Below are 15160 nucleotides of genomic sequence, written 5' to 3'. Positions count from 1 at the left end.
AAGGGAATGTCAATTTCAGAGCATGAACAGCATGTACAATCCTGACAAGGTGCAACGTCTTTGTTACTTGTTTCTCACAGGGTCACATTTCAAAGCAGAATTAGCATGCAAACTTGCCAGCAGTTGCGTTGGTAGGAAAATGAACCTGAGAGCAATATAGAAAGAAAACTGTGTCACTGGTGGTTAGTCAGGCGGCACTATCAGCAGTCTGTGCTGTTGCAATCTCTTGAGCTTCTGTAAGCACTTGCACGATCCTGTTGCCTGTGCTGTTTGTCTCATTGTGTAATGCCTCCTTGAATCTGTTTCTTTCAGAAATCTTAACCTCTTTGTGATGTCTGTGCCATGTACAACCTTTCATCCACAGGTGGCTGTTTGCCTTGTATCATAATCTCTGAGTACTATAAAAATGAAGTTTGGTATCATTTACTGTATTTGACAAGTAGTGAAAATTGTTTACCTCAAATCATGTAAGCTTATGTAATTTGTGAAACCCAGGAGCTTTTCCCTGTGTGTGTGTGCACCACAGCAATATCTCGGTACAACTCCAGATGGAGACACTATTCTCCTTAGCGCCTTTTTGCAATGAGAATGAAAGCTGGCCACAAAAGAAGAGAATTGTGCTGCAGCCTGGCAAGGGTCTTAAGTTGGATGACCCAGACTTCAAGTACTAGTAGAGGTAAGATCCGTGTATTAAATTTTCTAACAAACATAGAATCCTGTATTTCTGAGTTCTACGTCTGATTTTGGCATATAAACTAGAGCCTAATTTTGTGTAGTGGTGAGAAACGTAAGACGATGTCTAAGTAATTCTAAGGGAAGATATTTGCAGTCACTTAGGACTCACAGACTTGTAAGTACAGTTATTTCAAAGCATAATGCACTAAAGTGGGGTTAAATGATAATCGTTGCAGTCTTTTTTCTTCAAGTGTTTTTTAAAGTCCAGATCACATAGAAAAATTCAGGAAAGCTGAAAGATTTATTTCTTGCAAGTGACATCTCAAGGGAAAGGTTTCTACAAAATGATGTATCTGTTCTTTTGTGGAGTACACTTAGGAGGCATTTTAAAAATTTCTTCCAAATTGTTTTTATGGCCATTGTCTATGAAGGTCCTAATACAGCCTAGACCTGGAGAGTGGTATCTTCTCTAATAATATACAATGAAAAATGGGTTCCAAACGCAGAAGTAAGGCTCACAGCTGCTTGTATAACACCCTGAAGAGTTGCAAAATAATGAGGTAATATTGTCTTATCAAGAGCCGTCATTGGAGGACATTAGTAGGTTAACTCTTGTCAAGATGTAGTGTTATGCCTAAGGAAAGTTTGGAGTAGAATTTTGAAATAAGTTGGTATATAAATTTCATGGATGTGAACGATTGATTTAAACGTCACGAGTGACGTGTTAGAAAGGATCTTACTTGAATGTATGGTAACCTGGAGACTAACACTGTGGGCTGGCTGGAGGTGAACATCTCGGTAGAAAGCTGGGGATGATAGATTGGGTAAGAATAATGCAACTTTTTATTACAGCCGAAAAATTAACGTTTCCATCTTCATAGCAGAGGGTGGCGCCAGTTTGCCACCTTCTGTTGTTTAGGCTCGTGCTAATGTTGGGCCGGGTGATTCAATTCTGTGGTTCTTCCTCCTGAGAAAGTCTGTGTGTTTCTGTACGGCCACACTCACTTGTCTGTGTTTTAAAGGTTGAAGTCTCCATTCCCATAGGTCAAAAATCATAATAATTCTTTTAGACGTTTAGAAAACGTTTCAGTAATATATTTCCATGTAACGGAAGAGGAAAGGAAAAGATCTTTGACAGTTTGATGTTTTAAGGTGATAAGTGAATCTAATGAGTAGATTTCAATATTAAAAAATTCAGGAATCTGTTTATCTGTGTTATTGCAAATTTCAATAAACCATTTATCTCCTAAAGAATGGGAAATGCTAGAATATGAAACTAGGTTTATGTTAGGCATTTATTTATTATTTGCATTGTAGTTCATCTAATGATGACTCACATTTGTATCTACCTCCTTGTATGTTTTGTCTATGTACAAATAAACTTAATGTGAAAAGTGAAAATTATTCTACCTGAGCAATCTTTCACTATAACTGTGGTTATTTTAAGTGTTTTGTTACATGGATTTTTCTAATGACATTCAGCTTGCACACTGCATTTTTCTCACACAATCAACTGCAAACAGTGAGGCTAAAGTGATGAAACTGTAACTGAAAATTAATAATTTGGGACTCAGAAAAAGTGCATAGTGCTTAGGTTTAGTTGCAGTTTGGTTTTAATGCCTTTGTTCTCATAGAGCATAAAAGATTCATAGGCCTGAGATTTATGTTGGGATATTTTTAGTGAAAGATAATTGTAAGGCTGTACTCTAGGAATGAAAGCCAGTAATGGAGAGGTCTAAGTAAGAATTCCAGCAGTAGGAAAGAATCTAGATGGACTCAGGCGCTGAGATGTGATAAGAAAAAAGAATAAAAAGAGTGATATGAACTGGTAGATAGTTTTAAGTGGCTCAGAACAGCTTTCTATAAAATAGAATACAAAAAAAACCCAAAACAAACCAACAAACAAACAAACAGAATCTGTAGCTGAAAAAATGCAGGTGCAGCTGTCCTGCAGCTTTAACTTGCAGCCATCAGCTTCATGTGTTTTTAACAGGCTGCATTTTCTAACAGTTATTCCAGTTGCTGAACCTGGGTGGGAACACATTTTCCAGATAATTTTGTAATTTGTAAAGCCTTTAATCACACCTACTGTGACAGCTATTAAAGAGGTGGGTTTGTTTTGTAATGGGTATCTGGCCAACACTGCCCTGGGTCTCTCCCCAGGCCTCTGGGGGCCATAGTGATGCATTTGGTACAGCGATGTCATTCCAGAGATTTCCCAAGGCCTCTGGGCACCATTCTAGTAAAGTTAAGCACCAGATTTTGTTATCAGCTGGATTAGAGTAAATAGAGGGTAATTTAATTTCCATGTCTTGAATAATTTCAGGTTTACTCTTGCATAATTTTGGCTTTAGATGGTTTAAACACCTTTACAAACATCAGGTAAAAGTCAGAAGTATTAACACTCTATTTTGTTTGTTCCAAGGTAAGGAGCCTACACCACTCTGATTGGATACATTGTCACAACAGATTATTTTAAATAGTCATGCATAGGGAGTTTTTGCCTTCCTTGAAATAAAAAGTCAGTACCTTTGTGGCAATCTAACAGAACTGATTTTAAATTCTGCTGTATTCCCAAAAAACTAATGGAATTTTGTGCTTTGGATTTATCAAATTGGAGAAAACATATTCTGCAAGAATATTAAAAGCAAATAAAAGCTAGGCAGTGATAAGGTACATGTGTTAGTAAGAGTAAACAGATGTTCATCCGGTTATTTCTGCCGTGGTTTCAAAGCTGACCTTTGCACAAAAATTCCTTAAAAACATGAAGAGTTTCTAGATTGTTAGAAAACTTTGTTCTGTACGTGCTGGAAGATTGCCTATAGAAGTTTGAAAGTTACAATGTTCAAAAAGTAAATGATTGTTAGTAGTTTAGTAGATGAGATGAGAAGCTTTCAGTCAGTAATTAAACTTTTCTTCTACATTTTAGCACATACTTTTTATCAATGAGGAAGTAATTGTTCTAAACTGAATGTTGCTGTTGTCATCTTGTTTCCTATCCTTCTCCCTTATTTCCTTGAACATAAATGGCCCCATTTAATTGTGGGGGATGGGCGTTTCTATGTCTGTTGCCGGAGCTGAAATCAAAAAGCAGTATTGCTCTTTGGAAGAAAATTTCTTGGAAAGATGGAACCTCTGTGTTTCAGCTTCGGTTTTAACTCCAGACTGATCATCTGAAGAGCATCCTACTGCTTGGTGGTTAGTGAGTCCTTCAGGACAGTCAGAGACGTGGTGATGGTTAAGGACAGGGCATGAGAGGGAGGACGACTTCTATGAGGACACGGAGGGACAAGGGGGCTGTTTTCTCAGCTGTGGAGTGTTTCGAAGGGAGGAGGCAGGAAGGAAGCAGTTCTGGTGTGTTGTGTGGCTGCATGCTGTAGTACTGCAGAAATGATGGAAGGGTGGGAAGCTGCAGTTTAACGTTAGCCTGGGCCTACTGGATGGTCTGTATGACCCTCTATTTCAGTGGAGAGCAACAGGAGGAAGCTGTTCAAAGTTGGCGAGATTCTTCAAAAGACAGTGTATGATGCGCAGCAGAGCACAGATTTGGGAACATTGCTGACATTTTTTTTTCCCTTGAAATTTCATTTTGCCATTTTTGGAACACATGGGAATATTTTCTAGGTTGTACCATTTGCCTTGATTTTTCATGGTGCTCTGAAAAAATGAACAAATGTAACTTAGTAGCCTACTGTTCAAAGGTATTATAACAAAGGTTTATTATGTTGTACAAGCTTTGAAAAAGAACAGGCATCTTATTTTAAGCATTATTTGTAGTTTTTTGTTGTACAGTAATATCTTAGCTCCTCATATTCATGTTGTACAAAAGAAAAACAATTTAACAGTTTCTGTTAGGCTAACGAGAGGTCTGTTTGTAATTGTTTTCATGCTACAAAGCCTTTAATCAGAAAGATTTTTTGACAAGTAAAATAGCTTTTAATACTCAACTCTTCAACTGTTTCGGTTTAAAATTCTGCAACCCTATATAATTTCACTGAAATTATTAAACTGAGGTTGCCTAAACTACCTGTATTATTGCTGCATTGAAGTAATCACCTTTATCTTGCTTTTTTAATAGATTAATTCCGAGACGAGGCAGCTGAATGCCAAAAGTGGGTATTTGCGTTACAGTTTATGAGAAACCTTTGCAAATAAACTTTTTTCAACAATAAACAAAATTAGATTTGAAGATAATCTAGTTCGGGTTTTTTTGTTTGGTGTTTTATTTCTACTTTTACTGTAAGCAAATTAAAAATACTGCTTTGTTCAACAGAAAGCACACCATTCAGCCTGGAATAAAATAATCCGTATGTGAGAGTCAAGAAAAAGTCAGCAAAATGAAGAGGAGTAGTATTCTCAAGTTTTCATGGAGTGGCCATAACGTCTGGGCTGAGGCTGTGCAACAGAGGTAATCTGCAGTCTGTTACCATTATGTTAATAAATGTAACAACTGAAGAGTCCCTTTGGACACAGCTGTCCATCGACTGTATTTCCAGACCCTGGAAGATGGAGGAGGAGATAGTGGTGGTCAAAATGTAGTTTGATTTCGAAATACAGCCAACTGCCTGGGGAGATTTGTACTCCTTAGTACATTATGTCCTATTTTTCTGTCTTCCCAACTGGATACTATATCCTAACAGGCATCAGAGTCGTAGGACTCTAATGATATTATACCAAAACAGAACAGTAGTCTGACTAGGAGTTCTGGATGGACCACGGAAGGAAGAGTGGCTTGAGGAACTAATTGTCACCATGGATGCATTTCCAAACTAATTTCAATTGTCATCTGGTTTTCACTTTCGAAAAATACTTTTTTTTGTTATTGAAATCTCAGGGTAAAAAGAACTCCTGTACAGGATGAAAAAATATTTTCCACCTGACAGCAGTCAAAACCCTGCATTATTTTGGCAACCCTATTTCTAGCTCTTCAGCCAGTTCACTGTGGTGTCTTAAAGAGGATTCTCAATTTCTCCATCTTTCACTTCACCCTTCTTCAGTATAGCTAAAACACTACTGGGAATTTCACCCGGAAATCATCAGAATCACTGGAAGCATAAGTACTGCCTCAGACTCTAAGGTTTTATGTGCTTGAAATTTGCATTTCTATTGATGTCATATACAAAAGTAACTTATAATAGTAATTACTATAATAGTAGCTTTTGTCTCATAAAGTTAATTCTCAGCATTCTCTAATTTGCTAAATTATATACTCGGTGTACTGCTAATAAATACACTCTTTCAACATGTATATATGTTTGATGTATATATGTTTTCAAACATGGGGAAAGCAGTAGAAGTCAAGAATACTGCATCTTTAGCACTTTTTACTATTAATGCCTTATTATATTACATTACAATTTTGATACGAAACTCGGATGTGAGGATGCTTTGAAATACTAAACAGTTGTGACAGTAATTAGTACACACCAATCACTAGTCTGTGTCCAATGCTAAGAATTTAAGGATTGCTCTGAATTAACTGAAGAGACATTTGAATAATATGTAGGTGTCTCTGTGGCCTAAACTTCCTTTCTTGGAAAATTGTGACTGCTGTGCCCTGAGAACTTTTAGTAGCTTCAGGACATGCAGAAGTGGATGACAGCTGGTGCTAGCTGGTTAACACACCTCTCTTTTCTGAAAGGTTTTTGATTTTTTTGGTTTCCTGTTCGGTCGCTTTCACTGCCCTCTCAGTTAATCAGTGATTGTTTTCTGCTGTTAACAAGAATGCTGCTAGCCAGACTGCTACTTAGCTGAAAAGGTGTCTTCTAAGCAAAGAGTCATTGATTTTGCTGCTGTTGTTGGATGTGATCTCTATTGCTGCTTCCATTGCTGGTGGTACTATTAACAGAAAAAAAACCCCTCTTTTTGTTAACATATTCATGAAGGGTGACTGGTAGTGGATAATATTCTTACAGAGCATCAAGTGCACTAGAACACAAGCATTTAAAAACGGGAAGGCAAGGATTAGTTTCCCGTCCATACAGTGTTAATTCTGCCTGTTCAGGTCGCTCCCACAGCGTACCAGTAATACTAACATTTGTCTGAGCACTGCAGTCATCAGGAGCTACTTTTATCTGTCTTGTCATGAGAACTGTCTTGAAGTGGCAAGACCTTGGATTCACCCTCCGTATGTGCTTGATACGTAATCCTACTGTACGTGTGCCAGGGATTATACAGCAGTTTACAGCATGACCAGTTTCACGATGCTTTACAGTAGGCCTGAAGGTCCTCCGTATGTGCCTTTAGATTGCACTACCTACAGTTAAATACTTAGTTTACGGAACACCTTATCTCCTACAGTTTACAGCTCCTTTGCCCTCAATCCTGTCACATCATGTCATGTTTAGCCATCAGGAAACCTCACAGCCTTTGCTAGTCTCTGACCTAACTGTACACAGCTTTCTGGGTGCTGTTTCAGGTATCATCTCCAAACTGAGTTCTGAAATGTGTCACAAAGGTTTCGAAAAGTCCAGGGCAGGTATTTCTTCGGATCATCATATGGCTTTATATAATGAAACAGCTCAAATATCTGTTGAATACCTCTGGAGATGTTATTTACCACGCTGCATTTTGTGGAAAATTACCTGGCATGTGAAGAGCTGATATGTGAAAGTTGTATCTATTTATTACCATAATGCAGGTTGAATGATTTTTTTAAAAGATTGTTCCATGATTTAGATCTTTGGATGCGTAGACGACAGGTTTACAGGCTATGATAGAAACACACATTTCTATTACCGTTACTGGAAGTCACACACTCCTGACTTTCACATTGATGGAGAAAGCACTGGAAATGTAAAAATAAGAGATTCTTATGTTAAAGATGAAACTTGTCTTTCTGTGAACTTAGACGAGAAGCTGAAAGTATCTGTCTCCACATCTAAAACCTGTGGACTACGTAGTTAGGAGATGTATATTCCGATAAAAAAGAAAGAAGGGTAATTGTGGTAGGCAATTCCCTTCTGAGAGGGACGGAGGGCCCGATATGCAGAGCTGACCCTCAGCATTGGGAAGTTTGTAGCCTACCTGGAGCTCGGATCAGGGACATCGCCAGGGCGCTCCCCAAACTGGTGCGCCCAACGGACTATTACCCCCTACTGATCTTCCAGACAGATGGAGAGGAAGCGGCATCCCGTAGTCCGAGGGGAATGAAGAGAGACTTCAAGGCCTTGGGACAAATGGTGAAAGAGTCTGGGGCTCAAGTTATCTTCTCTTCCCTCCTTCCATTTTCGGATGATGATGTGGGACGGAATAGAAAAATTGAGTCCGTAAATGATTGGCTTCGGGACTGGTGCTACAGGCAGGGCTTTGGGTTCTTTGATAACGGCTGGTTTTATAAGACACCAGTCCGGTCAGTGATATGTGGGAAAGGTTTATCCCACAGGGGTAAAAAGATGCTGGGACAGGAATTAGCAGGGCTCATTTGCAGGGCTTTAAACTAGATTTGAAGGGGGATGGGGTTGTAGCTGGGCTTGCATCAGTGGGGCAGCATGCTGGAATACATGAAGACCGGGAAGCCCCTCAGGCCCCTAGGGTGAAATCGGTGTACTCGGCTCGCTCCCTGAAGTGCCTGTACACCAATGCGCGCAGCATGGGGAATAAGCAGGAGGAGTTAGAAACCTGCGTTCGGTCAGGAGATTACGATCTGGTGGCAATTACAGAGACATGGTGGGACAGCTCACATGACTGGAATGTGGTCATGGATGGCTATGCCCTTTTCAGGAAAGACAGGCCAGCCAAGCGTGGTGGTGGAGTTGCTCTTTACGTGAGAGAGCAACTACAATGTATAGAGTACTGTCCAGGTGCGGTTGAGGAGCAAGTTGAGAGTCTGTGGGTGAGAATTAAGGGGCAGGCTGGCAGGGGTGACACTGTTGTGGGAGTCTATTACAGGCCACCAGATCAGGGTGAGGAAGTTGATGAGGCCTTCTACGGGCAGCTGAGCGTGGCCTCACAGTCACAGGCTCTGGTTGTTATGGGGGATTTTAACTACCCTGATGTTTGCTGGAAGGACTACTCAGCCAGTCAGCCTCAGTCTAGGAGGTTCCTCCAGTGCATTGACGATAACTTTCTGATGCAAATGGTGGAGGAGCCGACTAGGAGAGGTGCGCTGCTGGATCTCGTCCTCGATAACAAGGAGGGTCTGGTCGAAGCAGTAAAGGTGGGGGGCTGCCTTGGTTGCAGTGACCATGAGATGGTGGAGTTCAGAATCTCCTGTGGTGGGAGCAGAATACCGAGCAGAATTGCAACCCTGGACTTCAGCAGGGCCGACTTTGGCCTTTTCAAACAATTGCTGGAGGAAATCCCGTGGGCAAGGCTGCTTGAAGGTAAAGGGGCCCAAGATAGTTGGTTAACTTTCAGGGACTGCTTCTACCAAGCTCAAGATCAGTGCATCCCGACGCGCAGGAAGTCAAGGAGGGGAGCCAGGAGACCTGCGTGGTTAAACAGGGAACTGCTGGGCAAACTCAAGTGGAAGAGGAGGGTTTACAAATCATGGAAGGAGGGGCTGGCCACTTGGGAAGAATATAAGGCTGTTGTCAGAGGATGTAGGGAGGCAACTAGGAAAGCTAAGGCCTCCTTAGAGTTAAACCTGGCGAGAGGGGTCAAGGACAACAGGAAGAGCTTCTTCAAATACATGGCAGATAAAACTAACACCAGAGGCAATGTAGGCCCACTGATGAATGGGGTGGGTGCCCTGGTGACAGAAGATACAGAGAAGGCAGAGTTACTGAATGCCTTCTTTGTCTCTGTCTACTCTGCCAGAGGCTGTCCTGAGGAGCCCCGTACCCCTGAGGCCCCAGAGGAAGGCAGGGCAATGGAGGAGTCTGCCTCAGTTGATGAGGACTGGGTTAGGGACCAGTTAAGCAATCTGGACATCCATAAATCCATGGGTCCAGATGGGATGCACCCGCGGGTGCTGAGGGAGCTGGCTGAAGTCATTGCTAGACCGCTCTCCATCATCTTTGCCAAGTCTTGGGAAACGGGAGAGGTGCCTGAGGACTGGAGGAAAGCAAATGTCACTCCGGTCTTCAAAAAGGGCAAGAAGGAGGACCCGGGCAACTATAGACCGGTCAGCCTCACCTCCATCCCCGGGAAAGTGATGGAACACCTTATCTTTGGTACCATCTTAAGACATATCAAGGATAAGAGGGTCATCAGGGACAGTCAACATGGCTTCACCAAGGGGAAGTCGTGCTTGACCAACCTCATAGCCTTTTATGAAGACGTAACAAGGTGGATTGACGATGGCAGAGCAGTGGATGTGGTCTACCTTGACTTCAGCAAAGCATTTGACACCGTCTCCCACAGCATCCTCACGGCAAAACTGAGGAAGTGTGGACTGGATGATCGGGTAGTGACGTGGACTGCAAACTGGCTGAAGGAGAGAAGCCAGAGAGTTGTGATCAATGGGGCAGAGTCTGGTTGGAGGCCTGTATCTAGTGGAGTGCCTCAAGGGTCAGTTCTGGGACCAATACTGTTCAATATATTCATCAATGACTTGGATGAGGGAATTGAGTGTACTATCAGCAAGTTTGCTGATGACACCAAGCTGGGAGGAGTGGCTGACACGCCAGAGGGCTGTGCTGCCATCCAGCGAGATCTGGACAGGCTAGAGAGTTGGGCGGGGAAAAATTTAATGAAATATAACAAGGGGAAATGTAGAGTCTTGCATCTGGGCAGGAACAACCCCAGGTTCCAGTACAGGTTGGGGAATGACCTATTAGAGAGCAGTGTAGGGGAAAGGGACCTGGGGGTCCTGGTGGACAGCAGGATGACCATGAGCCAGCACTGTGCCCTTGTGGCCAAGAAGGCCAATGGCATCCTGGGGTATATTAGGAGGGGGGTGGTTAGTAGGTCGAGAGAGGTTCTCCTTCCCCTCTACTCTGCCCTGGTGAGACCTCATCTGGAATATTGTGTCCAGTTCTGGGCCCCTCAGTTCAAGAAGGACAGGGAACTGCTGGAGAGAGTCCAGCGCAGGGCCACAAAGATGATTAAGGGAGTGGAGCATCTCCCTTATAAGGAAAGGCTGAGGGAGCTGGGGCTCTTTAGCTTGGAGAAGAGGAGACTGAGGGGTGACCTCATCAATGTTTATAAATATATAAAGGGTGGGTGTCACGAGGATGGAGCCAGGCTCTTCTCGGTGACAACCAACAGTAAGACAAGGGGTAATGGGTTCAAGCTGGAACACAAGAGGTTCCACTTAAATGTGAGAAGAAACTTCTTCTCAGTGAGGGTGACGGAACACTGGAACAGGCTGCCCAGGGGGGTTGTGGATTCTCCTACTCTGGAGACATTCAAAACCCGCCTGGACGCCTTCCTGTGTAACCTCACCTAGGTGTTCCTGCTCTGGCAGGGGGATTGGACTAGATGATCTTTCGAGGTCCCTTCCAATCCCTAACATTCTGTGATTCTGTGATATTCTTCCTCAGCCACTTTTCCTGACTTGAGATGTGTTTGCATCTTCCTTTTTTTCTTCTCCCTTGCTGTTTTTCACATCTATTCTCTCTTTATTCCCACTTGTATTACTTTTTTTGAATTAATCTTGAAAACTATACACAGTGACCTAGATTCAACTATCTAATCTTACACTCTGGATATAGGTGTGGTTTAACCCTTTTAAAGCAGACACACAAAGGCATATTTATGTATTTGTAGTACAAAGAATAGTGTGAGTATGCAGCTATAGCAGATAGTATAATGTATTTTCTTGAGTTACTGCAGAAATCCTCAGTCAGGGCTTTGTGAATCACTGCAGGATGGTGGTCCTTAGATGTCTGACCTCGAGTTGACTCTCCAAAATATTTTCACTTGCTAAACCTAATTAAAAGATATATTAAGGATATTTGTATTACTGTTTCTCTGTAATTACAGTTGCTATGAAGATGCTATTATTTTGTGAAAGAGTGATAAGATGTTAACAAATAGTCTGTTTCGTACTGTGTATAACATCATACTAAGCTTGTCTTTAACGGATTATAGTAAATGAATGTTTCCATGAGGGTGGTTATATAATCGTATTCAAATTCATTGCACTGAAGATCATAAGTGGCCTGTGACCTGCACTCAGGCCACAATCTAGGGCTGCAGTAAAAAGCCTGATTTACACTACTTACTACTAAGAGTATTCATCACCATATTACTAGCATTTATATTCGTAAATAAAAGCTGTGTCATCTTATACCTACTCACCACTGAATCTGATGATTTTGGGGTCATCAGAGTGCTTTGTTTAGCATTAATATAAGCCTACGGCTTGTAGCAAAAGCAGGAATTTGTGCAATTCAATGTGAGTACCACTTTCTTAGCGTAGGAACTCGCTATGGGCCAACAGTAACAAAGACAACTGAGGAAAAAATGGATTTTACATAGGATTTTTTTTATAGTGATTGAAACATAGATGTCAAATTAGGTAGAGAATTAAGAGCACTTGTGGTTGGTCTTGGAGATTGCATGAGGAGGTTGAACTGCAACCAAAAGGCTGAGAATTATGTGGTTTGGGTTTGGTTTTTTGTTTTGTGAGTTGGTTGGCTTTGTTCTTGTTTTGTTTTTTAACCAGACTAGGAAGAACACTAGTATGTGTGAAATTTTCACTGCTCTCCTTTAAAGTACATATCCATTCTGAAATTCTTGCCTTTTACCCACAACTATTTGGGAGATAAAACCTTATTTTAATTGTAAAACTTGAGTCCCGAAGTGGTAGCATTATGCTGATGCATGCCAATATTTATCTATTTACATATGTATACATTTATATATGTTGATACCATTACATAAATGTAGCAAAACTTCTCCTTGGATTGGAAAGCAAAAAATAGCTGTAGTATGAAGTTATCATTGGAGTGTGTAGCATTTAACTGTGAGCCTGTCAGAAAACAAACAAAAAAATATTGTTAGCAAGACAGCGTTGAGCAACATTTCTGGGAATGCCAGAGTCCAGTGGTCATAAAGCATTAGATCAGAAGTGTAATGGAGCTCAGTTTCCATTTTTATCCAAATTACCTTGTATCTCATGGGTATACAGGGCTTTTACACTCCATGTGGAGGGCTTGTAAATCTTACATTGTGAGGTTAATACCTCGTGGTTATTTGTCTTTCCAGTAGGATACTCTGTGGCTCTGACTGTTTTCTCCATTGGAGTCACCTCCTCCTCCTCCCTGTCCTCTGGCTAAATGAGGAGTGGTTTACTAGCAGAGGAATGTAACACTTCCAATTTGCCATGTAGGTGGTAATTGCTGCATTCCAAAGAGTTTACCACAGCAAAACCCTCAGAGATACACATATCTCAATTCGAAAGAAAATATAGCTTCACTTCCAGGGCTTGTTAATGTTCAAGTTATGTTTACTGTGACACTTAGTACATTTTAACTATTCAGCTCTAAGGAAATCTCCAATAAATAGGTATCTGTTTCTTAAGGTGGCCAGCTTCTCACACTAGTTTTCCCTATCAGTCCTACTACAAAGTAACTATTATGATCTCAGCTATTTCCTTTTCCTCACCTTCCCATTTTCCATTACACAACTATAATTATTATTGATTATACCTAATTAGGATTCATTGTGCTTCAAAGACGTAATATTTGGTCTCCGCCTCCAAAAGGTGATAATCTTACACTAAGGCTTAACATCATGACTAATAGCAAGAGACAAGGGGACAATTAGATGGAAGGAGGAGAGTGACCACTTCAAAAAACACATGATCTTTGCCTTAGTTAACTAGCTAGATATTTGTAATTAAGTAAACTCTGAGTTCAAAGTATTTTCATGACTAGTATATGGAAGCGAATACTACTAGTGTGAAGTGGCTTATTTATTTATCTCAGAAAAAATGTGTTATCTTGAGGGCAGCTGTATTTATCCAATTTCTAGAGCATGTGCACTTCTCAGTCTTGTAAACTGAGTGGCTTGTGTGCACACCAGGGACTCCTCTCTTCCATTTCATGGAGAGGTACCCGGTGAGTCGTGCTTCCCTGCAAACAGGCTCTGCTTCCATGCCTGTCCCTCATCTGTCTGGAGCTCTTTGTTGCTATGCTGTCTTCGTTTGAGTTCTCTTCTATGCTCAGGTCTCTGTGTGCCCCCTATGCCCAGGGATACGCGATAATGAAACAATGATGGGAATTCGACTTCTCCATATATTCCATTCCCACTGTGCTCCAAAACAGATTCTCCTCCTCAAAATCCTAGGAGTTGTGTGTATTCCCATGTCATTACTTCATCTAGGAAATCACATCATTGCTGATATGTCACTCATTTGCCAGTCGTTGAATACTGCATGGGAGACCTAAGTACCTGACAGTCAAGTACTTAAGAAAACAAAGATGCCATAGTCTAGTAAAAATTATGTCATCTCTGGCTTGGTCTGTAGGACGGAGAATTTTAGATGTTCCAAGGCCTGGTTTGTTAATCACACCCCAGGACTGCAGATTTTGCCTGAAGGATGGGAAAGTTTATAAACTGACTTTGCAAGCCAGGGAGTTGGCGTAAGCCACAGCTCCCATGGGAAGATCGTGTTCTGTCCGATGGAGGAGTCAGTGGTGTTGCAGGAAAGTGATTAAGTGTGAAGAAAAAAAAAAGCGGGGGGGGGGGGTGTGGTCGAAAAGGAAAGGTTAAGAAACCTTAGTAGAAGTGTTTTGTCCTCAGCTACTAGGTCCTTTGTCTGATATTATGCTATCTGTAATGAGTGGTCTTCGCAAATTGGGCTCTATAGCTACTTGCATTACCAGAGGATGTATGATACATTAGCTGTTCTGAGGCTTTATCTATGACAAATTTTATCCATTACTGCACTTGTATCTATTGCCATGCAATGGGAATGCCAAACAGAAGCGAGATTCTTTTGTTTTGAGGACAAGTTGGTGGGCGTTCTGAGGATGTTGGTAGACATTGACAAGGTCTATCCCAACTGAAGAGTTGCAGACTGGTGAGTGTAGCTGTGCCTGAAAATGTAGTTATACTAAATATACTGCACTTCTGACTATTACCATGGGAATTTAAAAAAAACCAAACAAACCACCACTCCACCAGGATTAGGTGTATTAAGTATTTTTTTATTTGCTGTGTATGTTGTCATATTAGGTAAATAACAGATGTCATCATATCCTAGGATAGAGTTTTTAAGCAAAATGAATGTGTGCTAGAGTTGAATTGTTGTTGTGCATTTCTCAGTTTAATTTTTAATTTATTTCAGATATGATTCCAGGCATGGTTATTATTTTGAAACAAAGTGCAAGACGTTGTTCCGTCTTTGAGGATCTAACTGTCTATAGAAAGTAAGTTGGTTTTTTCCTTACAGTGAAGAGCTTTCAAATTCACCATAAAAAAAATGTTAAGAATACTGGACAGAAGTTGTTACCTGGGTGTTCCTTTTAGTGATAGCTGCTGAAGGAGTGGGACTTCACCTGCTTCTCGGTTTGAAAGTGAAAACTCAGTGCAACCTTTGTGACATAGCATCATGAGGACACATCCTGTGGTGACTTCTCACCGCTATGCG

General features: G+C 41.2%; 1 protein-coding gene across 2 annotated transcripts in view; it reads left to right on the top strand.

Annotated features, from left to right (window-relative positions):
* Positions 1-623: 623 nt before the first annotated feature.
* The window catches only part of LOC136001489 (hornerin-like), an 82885-nt gene continuing 68348 nt past the window's right edge, over positions 624-15160 (top strand). The window contains exons 1-2 of one of the 2 annotated variants that reach the window (XM_065655847.1): positions 624-676; positions 4949-5083. The gene's annotated coding sequence lies outside the window, so the exon portion shown is untranslated. Of the gene's footprint in view, positions 677-4948; positions 5084-14858; positions 14940-15160 lie in introns of those variants that run through there. The other variant, XM_065655848.1, reaches the window with a different exon arrangement.

The sequence above is a fragment of the Caloenas nicobarica genome, chromosome Z (assembly GCF_036013445.1).
Source record: "Caloenas nicobarica isolate bCalNic1 chromosome Z, bCalNic1.hap1, whole genome shotgun sequence".
NCBI classification, from domain to species: domain Eukaryota; kingdom Metazoa; phylum Chordata; class Aves; order Columbiformes; family Columbidae; genus Caloenas; species Caloenas nicobarica.
This window is presented reverse-complemented; position numbering and strand designations above follow the sequence as displayed.